Genomic DNA, 20977 nt, shown 5'->3' with positions numbered 1-20977 from the left:
CCAGTCACAGCTTGGGCCTCTTGCTGACCCCTTTCCTCCTGGCTGCGCTGCAACCTCCTGAATACATTGGACATTCCCATGAAACCACAGGGAAATGAATGGGGCCCAGTTCACAGGCATGGAAAAGCCCGGAGGAGAAGGCCTCTGGAGTCAGACATTACAGGCCTGCAGGTTTCCTAGGCTGGGAGGCTCAGTCCATGGCAGGGCCTTGTCACTACCATCATCCTGCTCCTGACTGCCGAGGACACCTCCTCCCCTCTGTGAGGATCACAGCAGCTGCAGAGCCCAGGGTCACCCATATGAACCTGGCTCTCCACCTGCCCGGCCACCACCCAGGGACAGAGACTTCCCCCCACCCTGCTCCCTGGTCCCGGGCCTGAGGCTGGTCATAGACCCAGGCAAACATGCATGGCCCTCTGCAGCCACTGCCTGGCTGGGCTGGGACACAGTTGCCACCTTGGAAGCCTTGTTTCCAGGCCCCTACTTTGCCTCTGCCTCTGTCCCGCTGCAGTTGGATGAGGAGGGCAGAAGCAGCACGGAGGCCCACGCCACGGCCTCCCTGGTAAGGCTGCCTCCTCCTGGCTGCCTCAGGCTCAGGCCCTTTCCTGTCTGAGTCGCCCAGGGCAGAGCACGGTTGCTTTTCCTGCTCTTGGTTTCCCGTCGCCACTGAATGTGCCCTGTGCGGCCTCTCCTTTGCTAACGCTCCTCCCAGGCCCCACAGAGATGCACTGGGTCCCTGGGTCAGGAGGGCAGGGCAGAGTGGGCCACGGGCCATGGCAGCAGTGGGATGGGGAAGGCCCCTGCCCCTCAGATGCCTTGGCCTACGTGACAGCATGGCCCCTGGGTACTGGGCCTCCGGTGAGCCTCTTTCTAGATTGTTCCAAGAGGGAGTTTTCATGCTGAGCTCGGAGCTGGGCAATGAATCCAGGCATCCCCCATGTTTTCCCTGATGAGCTCTGTACAGTCAGAGAAACCTCAGGAAGTCCCCAGGTCAGTCCCTTGCCCAGGCCTGAGTGCGGCCCAGGGTCCCTTAGCAGGCTGGCGCTCTGTGGGTCCTTGGCTGTCACACTGAAGGCTCCTTGGCCCCAGCAGGCTCTTGCTGGCCTGTTCCTGGCCTCAGTCCTGCTCCCTTACCGGGCAGGAGATTGGATTGGGGCCACTGTTCCTCAGGGACCCCTTAGAGCTTCCTCATGGGTGACAGGCACCTAGACCTTTAAGACCCCCCTGGGTTTCCATACTGCCCCCTCTGCTCCCCACACCCAAGCTCACCTTCTCCACTCAGTTCCCCGTGGGGCTGTGCAGGTTAAGTTCAGGCCCCGTCCTAGGCATCCTCCAGGTACTGACTCATGGAGCCCCACAGCAGCGTCATGCAGTAGGGGCTATAATCACCCCCTTTACAGATGGGCAAACTGACGCACAGTGAGGTCCCCTTGGGGAGTGAACCCTGTGTTTTTTCTGTGCACATGTGTGTATACACATGTGTGTATGCATCTGTGTATGCATGTGTGCCTGCATGTGTGTATATGCATCTGTGTGTGTGTGCCCATGTGTATGCATCTGTGTGTGTGCATGTGTGCATGCACGTGTGTGTTTGCATCTGTGTGTGTGCATGTGTGCATGCATGTGTGTGTATGCATCTGTGTGTGTGTGCATGTGTATGCATCTGTGTGTGTGCATGTGTGCGTGCACGTGTGTGTGTATGCATCTGTGTGTGTGCATGTGTGCATGCACGTGTGTGTGTATGCATCTGTGTGTGTGTCCATGTGTATGTGTCTGTTTGTGTGTATGCACAGGGGGCAGCGGGGTTGACCTGCTGTGTGCCAGACTTGCTGCCACTTGGGGTTTTCATAGCATCGCCTCATACAAACCCTGCAATCGCCCTGAGAGGTTGGTTGGTCCTGTTATTATTCCTATGTTACAGATGAGAAAACTGAGGCCCAGAGACAAGAAGGGCTCCAGCAGGGTCACTCAGCAGGTGTCGGAGTGGAGAGGACTCACTCCCTGCTCTGGGATTCCACTGGCCTGCATGGGGCCCTGTTCCCAGGTGTCCCAGTGACCCCAAACACTCCATGAGCCTTGATCCTGCAGTCCCTGTCCACGTCACTGTCTCCTAGCCCTGCCCTGTGGGGGTCCCTCTCTTTAGGAACAAAGCGGGTCCTCCTTTTTTTTTTTTTTTTGAGACCGTGTTTCGTTCTTTGTTGCCCGGGCCGGAGTGCAGTGGCACGATCTCGGCTTATTATAGCCCCTGCCTCCTGTGTTCAAGCGATTCTCCTGTCTCAGCCTCCCAAGTAGCTGGGATTATAGGCACTTGCCTCCATGCCTGGCTAATTTTTGTATTTTTGGTAGAAATGGGTTTTCACCATGTTGGTCAGGCTGGTCTCAAACTCCTGACCTCAGGTGATCTGCCCACCTTGGCCTCCCAAAGGCGGGTCCCATTTTTAAGAATTCCACAGAAGGCTGGGCGCAGTGGCTCACGCTTGTAATCCCAGCGCTTTGGGAGGCCGAGGCGGGTGAATCCCCTGAGGTTAGGAGTTAAAAACCAGCCTGGCCGACGTAGTGAAATCTATCTCTACTAAAAATACAAAAATTAGCTGGGTATGGTGGAGCACACCTTAGTCCCAGTTACTCAGGAGGCTGAGGCAGGAGAATTGGTTGAACCTGGGAGGCAGATGTTGCAGCGAGCTGAGATCACGCCACTGCACTCCGGCCTGGCCGATAGAGCAAACTCCATCTCAAATAATAATAAATAATAATAATAACAACAATAATAATAATAATTCCATGGAAGATAGTTGGATTTGAGGAAGCTAGAAGAATTCAGGATCTAGTCCTCTCTACGGGTAAATCAAAGAACTCATAAATAAAGCACAGGGCTGCAATCTAATAACAGGTGTAAAGCTTTTCTTCATACACATAACTTTTCCTCTCTACATTGATTGAACAGGAATCTCAGGCTGGGCGCGGAGGCTCATGCTTGTAATCCCAGCACTTTGGGAGGCCACGGTGAGTGAATCACTTGAGTCCAGAAGTTGGAGATCAGACTGGGCAACACATCGAAACCCCATCTCTACAAAAAAAAAAAAAAAAAAATCGGTAGGTCGTGGTAGCATGTGCCTATAGTCCCAGCTACTAGAGAGGCCGAAATGGGAGGATCACTGGAGCCCTGGAGGTCAGGGCTTCAGTGAACCATGATTGTAGCATTGCACTCCAGTCTGGGTGACAGAGCAAGACAGCGTCTTTAAAAAAAAAAAAAAAAAGGAATCTCAGATTATAAAACCCCTTGAGGCTAGGAAGCCAAACAAAGACAGACTTCAGATGTTTTTTTCTGCAGTCTGAAGGTTCCCGGGCCTGCCAGGAAGTGACGATTTTTACTTGTTCGCTGTGAGGCTGGGAACCCCGGAAGCTAGGCATTCTATGCACATTCACAAATATATTGCAATCAAAGCTTTGGTAATATAGTCAATGTCTCCAATTGTATCCTACGTAAAAAGAGAGCAAATTCTTAAACTTCAAATAACCATATTGTCATAAGAATACTCATGAATAGTGTCTGAATTTTAGAGGGATCCACTCTTGCCTGGATGACACAGCAAGACCCTGTCTCAGAAAAAAAAAATTAAAGCTTCAGTTTAGATGGCTGTTAAACACAGAATTAAAAATTAATGCTTCTTGTGGATTTACCAAAAGCAGATTTAGGCCGGGCATGGTGGCTCACACCTGTAATCCCAGCACTGTGGGAGACTGAGGCAGGCAGATCAGCTGAGGTCAGGAGTTCGAGACCAGCCTGTCCAACATGGTGAAACTGCAACTCCACCAAAAACACAAAAATTAGCTGTGTGTGGTGGCACGTGCCTGTAATCCCAGCTACCTGAGGCTGAGGCAGGAGAATCACTGGAACTGGGAGGTGGAGGTTGCAGTGAGCTGAGATCGCGCCACTGCACTCCAGCCTAGGCAACAGAGCGAGACTCTATCTCAAAAATAAATAAGTCAAAACAAAAGCAGATTTATATTTCAAGGAAATCTTGTTGTACTAACATAGGGGACCAGATTTTTAGTTTTTAAATCAGTGTAGGTTTGTTTTGTTTGTTTTTTACTTCTCCTAGAGCTTTCAGATGAGAATATCAGTGTAGTTTTAATATGAAAGTTAAATCTTTAGAAAGACTCGTGAATAATTTCCTTCTAATTTTAGCCAACCTGATCACATACAAAAATTTCTTTCACAAATTCATCCTTCCCCAAAAGATGGGAAGGATGAATTATATGTGTCTCTGCTCGATGTTTCAAGGTCATAAAACTATAAACCCAACCTAAAAACAGAGTGATCTTTGTTCCTGTAGTTCTTTGATAAATAAAACTAATTTAGTATTGCTGGTTTATTGAAAACAGCTCTGTTTTATACATATACATACATATATACATTGTAATGAGCCAAATACCTTTTAGTTCACGTGATTTAACTATATCTTTGATAAACAAGCTGGTTTTAAATTGGTTGATAAAATAGAAATACCTCAAGCTTTTCTTTCTCTCTCTTTTTTTTTTTTTTTGGAAACAGAGTCTCTCTTTGTTGCCCAGGCTGGAGTGCAGTGGCACAATCTGCACACACCTTTCACGACTTAGCACTTCTATGACATGCTTAGGCCTCTGCTTTGACCTAAAGTTCCCCTTTCTTAGGTAACAAGTTATTTTACTTTAGGACACAAAAAGTTACCATACAAGATCCTTTCTCATTCCAAATTATTCTTTTTTCTTTTAACCGTACTTATCAAAAATATATCTTCATACCTTTCTTCACATCTCTCTCCTACTTACGGGTTCCTTTCTATCCTGTTTTTCTTTCTTTCATAAATCCATATTTTGGATATATGAAAACACATGTTCGCCAGGTGCAGTGGCTCACACCTTCAATCTCAACATTTTGGGAGGTGGCTGCTTGAGCCTAGAAATTCGAGACCAGTCTGGGCAGCGTGGCAGGATCCTATTTCTATTTTTTTTTTAATTTAAAAAAAGTTAAAACAATGTTTAAGTATATAAAAAACTCAAATAAAGCAAAAACATGTTTTTACACATTTTAAATAGTTTTTCTCATCAAACATACATATTATTTTTTGGTACACTTTGTCTACAGAATTGTATAGATTAATTAGAATTTTTAATTCTTAGCAATCTTAATTTCTAGTGAAAACCTAGGAAGCAAAAAACATTTAAATGACTGTCACATATTAGTATTTTACAGATGGGAACCATTTATAATTTTAGAAACATGTTTCCCCATCGCGTAATTTTTATATGTATTAACCCCTATAAATTTGATAGTTCCATAAAATTTAAGAAACCAAAAACAAACTTATATTTATGTTCAGCAATTTATGTATTTGTGTTTTATCTTACTTGGAAATGACCAATATATTTAATGAGTATCTGTCAGTTAAGGTAGCATAACATGACTTTAAGATTTCGAAGTCCGGCCAGGCACAGTGGCTCACGCCTGTAATCCCAGCACTTTGGGAGGCTGAGGCGGAGGACTGCTTGAGACCAGGAGTTCGACAGCAGCCTGGCCAACATGGTGAAACCCCGTCTCTACCAATAATACAAAAAGTAGCTGGGTGTGGTGGCACACACCCGTAATCCCAGCTACTCAAGAGGCTGAGGCATGAGAATCACTTGAACCTGGGAGGCGGAGGTTGCAGTGAGCCGGGACCACACCACTGTACTCCAGCCTGGGCGACAGAGGAGACTCTGTCTCAAAAAAAAAAAAAAAAGATTTCAAATTCTATGAAAAGCTCATTTATAGAGGTTCATCCTATTTACATTTACGCAATTTATATTTTTAACAATTATACCTCCATTAATTATGAATACTGAGATACTACACAAAGCTAGTACTCATTTCCAGGTATTTTCTTGTTCACTATTTTCATAGCCTGTGACTCTCAGGTGTTCACTTAAGAAGCTTAAAGTTAAATACATGGATATTTTGCCAGTAACTCCTAAGACAGAGCTGTTTACATTAAACCAGCAATACTAAATTAGTTTTATTTATCAAAGAACTACACAAAGATCACTCTGTTTTTAGGTTGGGTTTAAAGTTTTATGACTTAAGCCAGGCAAGGTGGCCCACGCCTATAATCTGAACACTTTGGGAGGCCCAGGTGGGCAGATCACCTGAGGTCAGGAGTTCGAGACCAGCCTGGCTAATATGGTGAAACCCTGTCTCTAATAAAATGCAAAAATTAGCAGGGTGTGGTGGCACATGTCTGTTATCCCAGCTACTGAGGAGGCTGAGGCAGGAGAATCACTCGAACCCTGGAGGCGGAGGTTGCAGTGAGCTGAGATTACACCACTGCACTCCAGCCTGGGTGACAGAGTGAGACTCCGTCTCATAGAAAATAAAGAATAAAATAAAGTTTTATGACCTTGAAGCATCTAGCAGAGACACATATAATCTTATCTGACTCGCAAACCCAGGGGAAGACGTACGCTGCAAATACTAAAGATGAACGTGCATGGTGGCTCACACCTATAATCCCAGCACTCTGGGAGGCCGAGGTGGGTGGATCACTTGAGGCCAGGCATTTGATTTTTAATTTTAATTTTAACATTTTTGTCTTGAGGCCAGAAGTTTGAGACCAGTCTGGCCAATATGGCAAAACCCATTCTTTACTAAAAATACAAAAAAAAAAAAAAATTAGCCAGGGGTGGTGATGAGCACCTATAGTACCATCTACTTAGAAGGTTGAGGCATGAGAACCACTTGAACCTGGGAGGTGGAGGTTGCAGCAAGCTGAGATTGCACCTGGGTGACAGAGACTCTGAGAAAAAAAGAAGGAAGGAAGGAAGGAAAGAAAGGAAGGAAGGAAGGAAGGAAGGAAGGGAGGGAAGGAAGGAAAAAAGAAAAGAAAATGCTAGAGATATTTCTATTTTTATTTTAACAACAAATTTAAAACAAGCTTATTTATCAAAGATGTGGTTAAATCACATGAACTAAAAGGTATTTGGGTTCATTACTATGTTATATATGTAGGTATATGTAATATGTATACTTGTATTTATATATGTATGTATCTACACAGGGGTGTGTGTGTGTGTATGTGTATGTGTGTGTGTACATATATATGTACTTTTTTTTTTTTTTGAGACAGGATCTCACTCTGTCGCCCAGGCTGGAGTGCAGTGGTACAATCACAGCCCATGGAACCTTCTACTTCGCAAGTTAAAGTGATTCTTCTGCCTCAGCCTCCCCAGTAGCTGGGACTACAGGCACACGCCACCATGCCTGGCTAATTTTTGTATTTTTTTGTACAGATGGGGTTTTGCCATGTTGCCTAGGCTTATCTGGAACTCCAGCTACTGGGCTCAAGCAATCCACCCACCTCAGCCTCCCAAAGTGGTGGGACTAAAGACGTTTGACACCGTACCCAGCCTATATACATATTTTTTTAGAGATGGGGTCTTGCTATGTTGCTCAAACTGTCCTTGAACTCCTGGGCTCAAGTAATCCTCCTGCCTTAGCCCCCTGAGTAGCTGGGAAAACAGGCATGCTCCACCATGCCCTGTTCACTATAAATTTGAACAAGTTTAATTAATCTAAGTTAACCTGAATAAAATGCCTTAAGGAATTTCTGGACTATTGTGTCAGATTTCAAATTGGAGACACAACGCACGACATGAAAAAACATACTCTTATTTGCTTGACAGCTCCATGCAGGTAGGGAAGCATTTTAGGAGGTTTTTTCAGCTTTTTTCTGGCCCTGTGTAACAGACAAAGCAATTTTTATCCTGAGCGGAGATCCTTTTTGTTATTGCACTGAGTTCACAATTTTGACCTCTTTGATCTGAGAGCCTAATTTTTATAAACATTTCTCTCGTTCTGTTCTTTCTAATAGCAGCCCTTCCATGGACTGGTCCATCACCCAAAGCAACTGTTAGACAGGCAAACCTAAATTTACATTTCCAAAAGGTGTCTAGGTTGTGGGTTGCCATGGAGCTGATGTAATTTGTAGAGCCATTAATTTGAAAACCTTTTAAGACCTCTTCCTTATTGGTTTTTATCTTGGCTGGAAAGTGATATTGTGGGTTTATCTTAATACCAGCAGAAATGTCAGCAGATTTCAAGTAGGCAGAAAAAAGAGAGAGCATTTAACTCTGTAGTTGGCAGTTTTAAAATTCAGTATAAGGAAAAAGCAAACTTGGGGAGTTCAAATGATTCCCATCATGCCATTGATTTTAAAATGTGCATGAGGAAAAGCCATGTAGCTGGCTGTTAATGTTTGAGAATGTCATTCCCTTTCTTATGAATCTCAAAAGCAAAGAAAATCCAATAAATCCTGGAGTTTGCACAAGTATTTCAATGGTGGTGATGCCCTAGTTTCTTTTAACTGGCCATCTCATACCCACCTTTTGAAATTGTTTTGTTGTTGTTATTGAGACAGGGTCATTCTGTCAACCAGGCTGGAGTGCAGCGGTGCGATCACAGCTCAACGTGGCCTCTACCTCCCAGATTCAAGCAATTCTTATGCCTCGGCCTCCCTCGTAGCTGGGCCTACAGGCATGGACCAACATGCCTGGCTAATCTTTGTATTTTTTGTAGAGACAGAGTTTTGTAATGTTGTCCAGGCTGGTCTTGAACTCCTGAGCTCAAGCTATCCTCCCACCTTGGCCTCCCAAAGTGCTGGGATTATAGGCGCAAGCCATTGTGCCAGGCCTGCACTCAACATTTATTTATTTATTTGTTTTTAAATGTTTCCTACGGTACCAAACCATTTATGTTTATTTTTGCTATCGGATGATTAGAAGATGTTCACAAGCACAAAAAAAAAAAAAAAAAAAAAAAAAAAGGCCACAGACGTGGCCATTTACAGATGTGGGAAACCAAACCAAAATCAGAGTGCTCACAAAATTTCAACCAAGGTGCCGCACATCAAACAAAATATTCAGCCAGGCATCCAGAACCAAAAGTGAGTTCACCAGAAAAGACTTGCTGTCTAGACAGAAAATAAATTCTGTAGAAACCAGAGCCCTCAAACCAGAAGGGCACTTCTGTTTATACCAGAAAGTGCTTGCGAAAAGCAAAGCAGCAAATGAAAAAACAAAACTGGCTGGGCACAGTGGCTCACCCATGTAATCCCACCACTTTGGGAGGCCGAGGTGGGCAGATCACTTGAGGTCAAGAGTTCAAGATCAGCCTGGCCAACGTAGTGCAATCCAGTCTCTACCAGAAATACAAAAAGTAGCCAGACGTTGTGGTGCGCGCTTGTAGTCTCAGCTACTGGGGAGGCTGAGGTACAAGAATCGCTTGAACCTGGGAGGAGGAGGTTTCCGTGAGCCGTGATCCTGCCAAGCACTCCAGCCTGAGCAGCAGGGCAGGACTCTTTTGGGTGACAGAGCAAGACTGTCTCAAACACACACACACACACGCCCCAACAAAACTCCAACCTTTATACTCCCAAGAAGGATGCAAGGTCCTTTGTTTAAGGGAGCCTTATAACTAAATCACATCCAGGATAAAGTAAAAAGGAACTGACCAAAGGGAGGGAGTCTGAGTATTCAAGGAGATTCACCAGAACAGAAAATCAACTCCTGGAAAGGGCAGTCTGCAGAGGGCTCAGTCAACACTGCGTTAGATTCCAGGAAACTCTGATTTGTCCAAGATGAGTTCACTTCAGTCCCACTTCTGGCTCCACTATGTGACACTGCATAACAGATACAGGCAGACTCTAAAATAAAATGAAATTTCTTTGGAAATAGGTACTGCAATGGGAATAAGCAGGCCATAGGAAACTATGTGTGAATTTAGAGAGGTGAAGGAAGATAAAGGTTTTTAGAGGAAAAAGGAGGAGGATCACAGGATTGTTTTGAGATATTTATCCTTGGCTACAAGGATCAAGGATATGAGTGGCACCAGTTTGAGGCTGGACAGGCAATTGCTGGGCAGATGTCCTTACAGAAGTATTCTTTGTTGAAAGGTTACGAAAGTCATTATGCAAGCTGGTTGTTTGCAGTCTTCTGTGATAGTTCTTGTTGTCAGGTTTTGTGCATGGTAAATCCCTTTCTTGTTCCTGGCTTTACTTCTCAGGGTTTTTAACAAAAGGAACTCCATTTTGATTCTGACAAGGTTCATAGGCTGGGTGACTGGGATCTGTCCTTAGTCAGGGAGGAGGCAGTGAGTCAGATTCTGAAGCCCTCACGGTCTGTGCCTGGCATCCCCTCGGGCCTTCTCTCTCCAAGGCAGCTCTGGCTACTCTACCCCCTCCCAACACCCGCCCCCAACTCTCACATCAGGTATCCAGTTGTGTCACTCAGGGCTTCACTGGGTGTCGCTGGGCACTGCTGTGGTCTGTCATGCTCTTGCATATGAGTCATGGGGTCACCTGGGCAATCAGGGTGTATTAGTCCGTTCTCACCCTCCTATGAAGAAATACCTGAGACTGGGTAAATTATAAAGAAAAGAGGTTTAATTGACTCACATTTCCTCATAGCTGGGGAGGCCTCAGGAAACTGACAGTCATGGTGGAAAGCATCTTCTCACAGGGCGGCAGGAGCGAGAATGAGAGCAAGCAGGGGAAATGTCAGATGCTTATAAAACCATCAGATCTCGTGAGACTCACTCATTATCACAAGAACAGCATGTGGGGAACCAGCCCCATGATTCAATTTCCTCTACCTGGTCTCACCCTTGACATGTGGGGATCGTGGGGATTACAATTCAAGGTGAGATTTGGGTGGAAACACAGAGCCAAACCATATCACAGGGGTAGGGGAAGCCCCCCACGGTGAGGGAACTGGAGGTGGACCACTGGCATCACCCACTCACCCACAGCCTCAGCTTCTCTTTTGGGGGAACTGCAGGGGAGCCAAGGAGCTGGGCCTCGGACCCCTCTTTATTGGCAGTCTGTGCAGGGTGACCAGGACTGTATGGTCAGAGGCTAAACCCAAATCACCTCCTATAGGCAGTGATTGCTGTGCTCTGGGACCACCGCCCATTGGGACCATGCGGGCCGCACTCACAGCCCCAGGCCTGCTTCTGGCAGGGCTCTGCGTTGCTCTCCGTGGATCAGGGGCTAGGGGAAGGGGGCGAGACAACCAGAAGCCCAGACACCCCGGGGAGAGCTGATCTGGGACAGGGGTTCCCAGGAGGTAAAGGAAGCTCCCTGGTGAAGGTGCGCTCTGCGCAGGCGCTGTTCGGGCAGCCCAGGCACTCTATTAGCGCCCCCTCAATCCTCAGGAGGAGTCCTCCCTGGGCGGTGCTCCAGGGCTGTGGGCTGGGCCATGACGGCCCCCAGCTGCGTAGCTCCAGCTCCTTTCCAGCCGGTTGGTGGGAGGTTCCGAGTGGGGACACGGGATCGGAGGGGACTCCTCCCACTCGTCCCGGGACGCGGCTAGACCCGGAGTCCCCACCGTAGCCCGCGCACGACCCTCGAAAGCCTGTCTCCGCGGCCCCCGACCCAGGTCCCAGCTGCCGCCGCGCTGCCAGGTGGCCCGAGGGTCGCAGGAGGAAGGAAGGGAGCGCGGAACTGGCGGAGGAGGGTGGAGCCGCCGGCGCGTCCCCTCCCTCCGGCAGGCAGGCGGGCGGCGGGCTGGGGCGGCGGCAAAGAAGGCAGCGGGCTCCGGGAGACACCGGCCGCCCGCATCGCTTCTCTCCTGCTCAGGCAGCGGCTCCGGCCCGACCCGCTCCGCCTCTGCCAGGCTCCGGCGCGCACCTGCCGGGTAAGTGGCGCCTGAGTCCCTGCAGCCGCGGTCACCGTGGCGGCCACTTCCGTCACCTTCGTAGCCGCCGCGCGGAGCTTCCCGGCTTTGTCTGCGTCCTCGCCGCTGTAGCTGCGACTCCCAGGCTTGGCTCTCCGGCTCCATGGACTGCGCGTCGCGTCTGCAGGACTCTGGGCTCGCCCGGACAGCTCGCGCCCCGACGTGGGTGAAACTTCGCCCAAGTGTGGATTCTAGGGAGAACCTGTTGAAGCCAGGAGTGGAGCGGAAAGGGGATAGCGAGCGACAGGTCTCGGGTTTTCCATCACGGCCGTGCTGGGAGTGGGTTGTGCATCCGCGACCCTGGGGCGTTGGCGCGTGCCCCTTGGGAAGGGGCAGGTGGGCCGTCGGGCCACCGAGCAGAAGGAGCCAGCGAGCGGGGTTGAAGTGGTCGATCCGGCGGACTTCCGCGAGGACAAAGTTTGGTTCTTTGGCCGTTTTGCGGAGCGTCTGTCTGGGTCCAGTTCGGAGAGCTGAAAGTGCCTCATAGACGTGCCCCTGACCGCACCTCCTCACTTCAGCTTCCGGTCTTTCCCCCACCCCACTTGACCTTGGCTAGGCCAGGTCGTGGACAAGAAAGGCGAAAGGAAGAGGTATGGCCTTTCAATGAAGACCCACTACATGCCACACCCCGTGCCTGGAGCATCCCTCTTCCCATAAGAGGCCTCCCAATTCAGCGTCCAACACGTGTGTGCAGGGAGGAGGACAGGGGAGAAGACTCCACTGTGCACGCCGGGGTAGTGGCCCCGCCAGACTCTCCTCATCCCTGGTTTCCTCAGTGAATGAGGCCGGCAACTGGGTCCTCTGCACCCAGGCCTGCGTCTCTCCTCGCTGTGCCTGGGAGCCCCGTCGGGCTGCTGCGCCTCCTAAGCCTGACTGCTCTTCCCGCAGCTTTGGCCCTGGGGCCATGCAGAGGCCCACGAGGAGGCCAGCGGCCGCGCGCATCCCATAGCCCAGGTGGCCCAGGGCTGCACCGCGGCGGCCTCGGTGCCACGGAGAGCGGTATTCGCTGACTGCGCACTAAGACGCGTCCCAGTAGGTCAAGTACCTGAGCTGCTGCGGCGCGGGGATCGTGCAAGAAGCCTTTCTGCCCCCCAGGCTTCTCTGGAGGAGCAGCGCCACCGGGGACGGGTCTGGGCTGCCGCGCTGGAACCCTGCACGAGATGAGCCTGCTGTCGGGGCTGGTGTTCGCCGCTGGTCTCTGCGCCATACTGGCGGCTATGCTGGCGCTCAAGTACCTGGACCCGGTCGTCGCGGGCGGCGGCGCCTGTCCCGAGGGCTGCCCCGAGGGCAAGGCCTTAGCGCGCGCCGCCGGCGTCCTGGCAGCCAACCTGGACGCCAGTATGGACCCATGCCAGCACTTCTACTCTTTCGCCTACAGCGGCTGACTGAGGTACCGCGCCATTCCCAACGAAAAGCTCACCTATGGCACCATCACGGCCATCCGCGAGCAGAAAGAGGAGCGCCTGCGGCGCCTGCTGGCACGGCCCAGGGGTAGGCCCGGCGGCGCGGCCCAGCGCAAGGTGCGCGCCTTTTTCCATTCGTGCCTCGGCATGCGCGAGATCGAGCTACTGAGTCCTCGGCCCATGCTAGAGGTCGTGGAGGACTGCGGGGGCTGGGACCTGGGCGGCGCGGCGGAGCATCCGGGGGTCGTGACGCTCTGGGACCTCAACCTGCTGCTGTACAAGGGGCAGGGCGTGTACAGCGCCGCAGCGCTCTTCTCCCTCTGGGTCAGCCTAGGTTACAGGAACTCCTCGCGCTACATCATCCGCGTGAGAAGGCCCCCCGAGTGCCCCTCCAGCGGCCGTGGACCCGGGGGCGTCCCTGTCCAGGGGTCCCTGCGCGTGGGAGGAGGGCGCGCGAGAGGAGAGAAAGGGAAAGCAGGGGAGGGGAGCGCTTGGCGGCAGAGCGCAGGAGGAGGGCGCAAGTAATTTCTCTGGGTTAACTGAGGTGTTTAGCGGAGCTGTGGGAGCCGCAATTTCCCAGCCCTCTGGAAGGCAGTGAGGGTGGGGAGGGAGGATGCGCCGGCGGGCTGGGCTGACATCTCCGTGAGGATTGGGGCTGGCGCCAAAGCCAGGAACCCCAACTGTCAGTGCGGCACTGCAGCAAGTGCCCCCGAAAGGTAGGGAAAGTGCAGGCGTTCAGGGGTAGGCTAAGACAGTCGGGGATGGGGCTTTGGTCATCTCATCTGGTGGAAAGAGGGGCTGGGGTCTGCGTGCTTCTGGAGCTGTCCTCATGGATGTCTGGTCGCTCTCTGGGCATTGGGGTGAGAATTCCATCTGTCTGGGGAGTCTGGCATGTGGACCTCTGACCTCTGGCCCCTGTCTCCCTCCCCAGATTGACCAGGATGGGCTCAACCTGCCAGAGAGGACCCTGTACCTCGCTCAGGATAAGGCGAGTGAGAAGGTGCTGGGACATGGGATGGGGAGGCAGAGAAGGCCTGGGGCCCCAGGAGGGGTGGGCCCAGACTAGGCCTGTCCGTGTCCCTGGAGGAGCCCCTTCCCGTGGTGCAGATACTGGCAGCCTACAGTGTGTTCATGGAGCGAGTGCTCAGCCTCCTGGGTGCTGACGCTGTAGAGCAGAAGGCCAAGGAGACCCTGTGGCTGTAGTGGGGACAGCTGATGACAGGGGACCATGGGACAAGACTGGCTCAGCCCTGATCTCTACCCCCACCCAGATCACTCTGTCAGAGTATGATCATTTCCAGCCAGATATCAGCTCCATGTACAAAAAGGTGACGCTGGGGCAGCTGCAGAAGATCACCTCCCCATATGGCCCAGGCCCCTCCCCTGCCCCCTGGACTTGCCTGCTGGGTGTGCCATGAATTTCCGCCTCCTCTTCTGTCCAGTAGTCACATTAAAGGAAGCAGCACTCAAAAAGGACCCAGAGCCCGAAGATCCGATCCTAGCTCTCGCCTCTGCTTTCCGAGGCCCTGGGCAGGGCTGGGAGCTTCCTGAGCTGCAGTTTCCTCACCTAGGGATGGTTGGAAAGAGAAAGTGTGGCTACGGCTCTGCTGTTCCTGCACCACCCTTGGGAGAGCCTCGTGGTGTCTATCCACCATGGGGAGGAACAGAGGCCTTTGCAGGCCAGTTCTGAGTCAGACAGTCACCCTCAAGGTCAGATGCTATCTCCCCATGGCAAGTCAGGAAATGATTCAAGCCCTGACCCATCACATCAGGGGCTGGCATCAGTAGCAAGAGTGTCTTACTGTGTCATTGAGCTCAGCACACTCCAATTCCAGCCTCCACATACTTGGGATGACCTCCTGCCCCTTCTTTGAGGGACTATCTGGGTGCTGGGTCCAGTCGCGGGCTGAGGAGTACAGGCCGGGGTGGTGCCCTTGGTGGCCCATATGAATGTCTTTCTGGACACCCCACTGGCTTCATCTGGCCCCCAGCATCCTGCACAACTACCTTGTGTGGGGCGTGGTGGTGGTCCTGAGTGAGCACCTGTTCGTGTCATTCCATGAGGCATTGCACAAGCTGGCACGGGAGATAGAGGACAGTAACAAGCCACAGGAACTGGTCCGGGTCAGCCTGAGCCAGGCCAACCACCACTTTGGCATGGCGCTTCATGCCCTCTTTGTACATGAACACTTCTCAGCCCGCCTCAGCCAAGGTGGGCTGCTCTGGTTTAGGGTGGGGAGGCTGTGCTGAACTGAGGGTGGAGCCCTCCCGAGGCCATGGTCCTAGCGTGGGGAGCCCCACACATCCCACTGCAGGCAGTGGTACCAGGCCCCGCTTAGGCCTCAGCCCATTCTGAGGCTCCAGGCTGCTCCTCCGCAGGACTCCTCCTCCTGGTCTGTCAGTGGCAGGTGGCCTTCCCCGCCAGGCCCCTGCCCACCTTCTCAGCCATGCTCAGGAGGCATCTCCTTAGGGATGCCCATGGTGGTTGCTGCAGCTGTTGCCTCTTCTAGCTTGTGAGCTTATTGTTGGAGGGGAAGGGTCTAGATTCCTGCCTCCAACGTGTCCTCTTGGCGCCTAGCACCGAGCTCTGGGCTTAGCAAGTGGTACTTAAAGACTCCTTCGTGCCAGGAATGATGGACTAGAGTGAAAGGCTGCTGGGTTGACCCTTGTTCCCCGACCCCTGACCCTGCAGGTGTGGCAGCTGGTGGAAGACATCAAGTACCTCCAGGGCCAGCGCCTGGAGGAGCTGGACTGCGTGGAGACCAGAACAGCTGCTGGGGCCGTGGCGAGGGGCCCCCAGTGCCACCGGTTGGTCCCATGAACATTGACTGAGCACCTCCTGTGTGCCAGTGAAAGAGAATAAAAGGGACAAAGAGGCCTTCGTGGAGTTGACCAGGCCTGCCTCCCCCACCGTGAAGCCCACTCCGGGGCTGGCCTAGTACTCCTTTCCTTGGTGGGCGGGGGTGGGCAGGGACGCTGTGTCCTGAGGCCCCATGCCACCTTCACCTGCCCTCTGGCCCGCAGCTTCAGTACATGGTGGCGATGGTCGGCTACTCAGACTTCCTGCTCAAACTGGGTCTGTGGACAAGGAGTATGAGATGGGACTGTGTCCCTGCCTGCCCAGCCTGACCACAGCCCCTCTGCTAATGGCACCTGGGAGGGCCTGGATGGCCAGGTTGTGGCGCTGTCTGCAGCCTTGCCCTGGTCTGTGGCTGAGTGCTGCCCGTGCCCCGCATAGTTTAAGGTCCACGAGAAGACCTACTACAAGAACATCTTGAACAGCATCCGCTTCAGCATCCAGCTTTCAGTCAAGAAGAATGGGCAGGAGGTGAACAAGTCCACATGGGTGCCTGGCCCAGAGCTGGGGGGTCAGAGGAGGGTCATGAGGTAGTAGCCGGGAGGGTGGTGGCCTAGCTCAGCGGTGGCACAGAAAGTATTTTGTCAGGAGATGGGTGTGGCTGGGCTGCCAAGAATGTCCTGCAGTCCGGGCTCTGTGACCTTCCTACAGAGGTGGCTGTTCCCCCCACAGTGCTCATTGCCTTCTATCTACCCAACAAGAACCAGATGGGTACAGGGTGTGTCTCTACACCTATTGGGTCCAAATGTGGGCAGGTCTCCCACTGACTACACCCTCCCTGTAGTGTAACCACAGAATGTCCTGCAGTCCAGGCTCTATGACCTGACTTCAGTGACCAAGACATAACATACCCGCATGCCTGGTGGCATCCCGGGTGGCAAGCTTCTATAACGAGGAACTTCAGCTGCTTCTTGGTGTTGGGGTCCAGTGTATGCCCTGGTAGCAAAGGAGGAAGCTCTGGTCAGATGGAGTCAGTAGGCCCTGGGGCCCCCTTAGCTCAGAGGGTACAATTGCAAGTCCCACATAGTAAATCCCACACACTGTAGACATCTGGGGACCCCTTGGGAGGAGGGCAAAGGCCAGTTACACAGATGCTAACCCAGTGGGGAGGCCTATTCCTAGAACCAGTGGGATCAGGGCATCATCAGATGCAACGTCAGCACCCAGGCCAGAAGGGCACAGCTGGGATCCCCCTTGAGTCCTCTCGAGAGGCTGCAGGGAGCATCCTCCTCTTCCCCGATCATGAGGCTTCCTGTGCCCATCACTGGAACTGTGCAGGGGCTCACAGGCACTCAACGGGCAGGTGGCCTCGGATCTGGTGGAGACTGAACTTGTGGTGCCATCTGGGGTCTGAATCTTGCGGGGAGTGGGACGCCCCTGCTCACAAGGAGTTGCTCAGGCCTGCCTAGGCTGCAAGCACCTCAAGACTAACCTGGACCTTGGGGTTTGGTTAAAGGGACATCAGGCCCTCCTGAGTGCTTACTGTTTGCTGGGCTCACCACATGCCTCAGCACAGCCCTGGGCAGTGAGCGCCCCAGGAGCTCATGTTTCATATCGAGCTGCATGCTGGTGCCTTCACCTTTCATGCAGGCACCCACCCCATGTGGTTCCTGGGTGTCCCAGAGTAAGGGACTCAGGCCCTCAGGCCAGGGGTTGACACAGTATGCCCTCCAGATGGCAAGCTTTCAGCAAATTGCGGAGTATTAGAGTATTAGAGTTTTAGAGTTTTAGAATATTAGAGTTTAGTGTGTCTGCTTAAGTGGACTGACGGATTATATGATCTAGTTTTAACCGACCTCATCCTCCAAAAGGGCCAAGAGGCTCACACAAGATTCCTATAAAGAATCTGCAACTAACACCAGAAATCTAGAGCAGATGAACCACAGCAGAAGGGAGAGCTGAGAATTCCTTATTACTCCTGGCAGCGCGCATGTCACCAGGGGTACAGACCTGACCAGATGTTAGCTCCTAATAATAAAAAATCAGCAAACATAAAGTATTAAGAAAAAATCAGCAAACAAAACTCTGAATTTCCTGCACTCTGTGATTATTGCTGAAGTTTGCCCTGGGCCTTTGTTCCTGGAGGTATTACTAATTACTTGTGAGCAGTGTGAAATCCTCATGGTTGGCAAGGTGTCTAAAACTAAGCTTTTTTTTTTTTTGAGATGGAGTGTCGCTCTGTCGCCCAGGCTTGAGTGCAGTGGCAAGATCTTAGCTCACTGCAACCTCCGCCTCCTCGGTTCAAGTGATTCTCCCTCCTCAGCCTCCCAAGTAGCTGGGACTACAGGCATGCACAACCGTGCCCGGCTAACTTTTGTATTTTTTAGTAGAGACAAGGTTTTACCATGTTGGCCAGGCTGGTCTTGAACTCCTGACCTCAGGTGATCCGCCCACCTCTGCCTCCCAAAGTGCTGGGATTACAGGCGTGAGCCACTGTGCCCGGCCAAACGAAGCTTTCAGAACCGAAGAAAGAGTGTAATTTTTTCCCATCAATGTTTAAATTTAAGTGCAGTTCAATCCAGTACTTCTTGATATTTCCATACGCAATGACTAATATTTGGAAAGCTCTTTTAAAGTTTCTTGCATGATAGCGTGAGACTAAAAACACCTACCACCAGGGAGAAACTTAATTCTTTCTGTTGCAGGAAAAATGGCAGAAACAATGAGCAGTAAATGATCTGTTGACAAACCGAAAGGCATTTCTTTGTCAGCAAACACCGTCGGAAGATATAGAGAAAACACTGCCAAAGATTGGAAGAAACTCGCGTTAGAGCCAAGTACCCAGTGTGGGCGGTTTGCTTTGCAGTGGGCTGAAGGCACAGATGTTCCCAACATGGCTCAGCTGAAGGTATTTGCCAGGTGTTGTTCCAATAAGGAAATAAACAAACCGCTTTTTCTGTCAGTGTGTGTGAGCCACTAAAGAGAAGATATAGCAGACAAGATGTATTGCCAACAGTAAATGCCTTTTTAAATAAAAACAGTGTTGGCTGGGTGCGGTGGCTCAAGCCTGTAATCACAGCACTTTGGGAGGCCGAGACGGGCGGATCACGAGGTCAGGAGATCGAGACCATCCTGGCTAACACGGTAAAACCCGTCTCTACAAAAAGATACCAAAAAAAAAAAAAAAAAAAAAAAACCTAGCTGGGCGAGGTTGCGGGCATCTGTAGTCCCAGCTACTCAGGAGGCTGAGGCAGGAGAATGGCATAAACCCGGGAGGCGGAGCTTGCAGTGAGCTGAGATCCGGCCACTGCACTCCAGCCTGGGCGACAGAGCGAGACTCCGTCTCAAAATAAATAAATAATAAATAAAATAAAATAAAAAAATCAAATAAAAACAACATTATGAGGAAATGGTGGAAATGCAACCACAGATGGAACAGCTACTCAGAAAGCGTTTTTTCAGAAAAAGCATTCTGGATACGAATCAGCATGCAGAGGTAGGTTCACCCTTACCCCTCACTCACTGGCTCACACCCAGTCTAATCAGCACAGGAAAGAAGCAGCCTGGAGCCTACATGGGATGCTGCAGAAGGTGGTTAATTTTGTAAAGCTTAGATTGCCGCATAATAGAAACTTAAACTTAAACATAAGTAAAAACTTTAAGATACTTGGTAAGGGGAGTGGGTGCAACCATGGAAACTTTCTGGCCACATAGAATGAGTTGCAAAATGACAAAGTACCGAACCCACTTGTCCTGAGTTCTCCCTCTCTTCCTAACTCTCCCTCCCTCCTTCTTACAATCCAGTTTGCTGACTTTGAACTGAAAAGCTCTCCATTTTAGGCGTACCATGAAAAGATGGAAAATATAAATATACTTCCTGTGTGTCCAAAGAGAAGGTAATTATCTTTCCGTGAAAGCTCATGCTAAGGAAAGGGCATATTTTTGAATAGAAGTTTGGAAATATTTTCATGACACTTGATTTTGTGGTCAATAATGTAGCTGACTGATAAGCCCTTATACCTACACATGAAAAACAAAAACAAAAAACAAAAACCTAGAGAACAGAATAATCTAATTCCAGAACAATCTATTTTTAAACTTGTCTAGTTTTAAATAATAGAAGTCCTTGGGTGTGAGCACTCATATAAAATATAATCATGCAGCACCTCCGCATTGGTTAGAAAGAGGAACTAACTGACAACCGGGAAGACAGAAATATACTAGCTGGATTTTACCAGAAACCTTTGCATATTTGATGGATGGAATTTAACAAGGAGTATGATAATTTAGTAAGGCCAGCTAATGGAGTCCATCTTCTGTTCACTTCCCATATTTTTGTAACAGCCACTGAAACCCAGAATTGAAAAAACTGTCCTGAAACCCAGGTTCTCAAATACATGTTTTGTTTTGAGACAGGGTGTCGGTCTGTCGCCCAGGCTGGAGTGCAGCGGCGAAATCTCATCTCATTGCAGCCTCGACTACCCTGGGCTCAGGTGACCTCCCACCTCAGCCTCCCAAGTAGCCAGGACGACAGGCACGTACCACCTGGCCTGGCTAATTTTTTTAAAAATTTGGGGCTGGGCATGGTGGTCATGCCTGTAATCCCAGCACTTTCTGAGGCCAAGGTAGGTGGATCACGTAAAGTCAGGAGTTCCAGACCAGCCTGGCCACCATGGTGAAACCCCATCTCTACTAAAAATTCAAAAATTAGTCTGTCTTGGTGGCAGTCACCTGTAATCCCAGCTACATTGGAGGCTGGGGCAGGAGAGTCACTTGAATCCAAGAGGTGGAGTTTGCACTGAGCCTACATCCTGCCATTGCACTTCAGCCTGGGAGACAGAGACTCTGCTTCAAAACTAAACAAAAATGTGTAGAGGTGAGTTCTCACCATTTTGCCCAGGATGGTCTGGGACTCCTGAACTCAAGCAATCCTAACCTCTTTTCCTCCCAAAGTGCTGGGATTGCAGGCATTGAACCACCACGCCTGGCAAATAGATGTCTTACAATGTTAATTCAATTTTCATAAATGAAA

The 20977-nt window shown here is 50.7% G+C and overlaps 1 pseudogene across 1 annotated transcript; it reads left to right on the top strand.

Moving 5' to 3' along the window:
• The first annotated feature begins 11848 nt into the window (after positions 1-11848).
• LOC101003901 lies at positions 11849-18221 on the top strand (annotated as a pseudogene). Its single transcript, XR_001893744.3, has 4 exons — positions 11849-11992; positions 12076-12162; positions 12695-13514; positions 14080-18221. The product of XR_001893744.3 is annotated as an endothelin-converting enzyme-like 1 (transcript).
• The last annotated feature ends 2756 nt before the right edge of the window (positions 18222-20977 follow it).

This window comes from Papio anubis, chromosome 10 (genome assembly GCF_008728515.1).
Source record: "Papio anubis isolate 15944 chromosome 10, Panubis1.0, whole genome shotgun sequence".
Lineage (NCBI taxonomy): Eukaryota > Metazoa > Chordata > Mammalia > Primates > Cercopithecidae > Papio > Papio anubis.
This window is presented reverse-complemented; position numbering and strand designations above follow the sequence as displayed.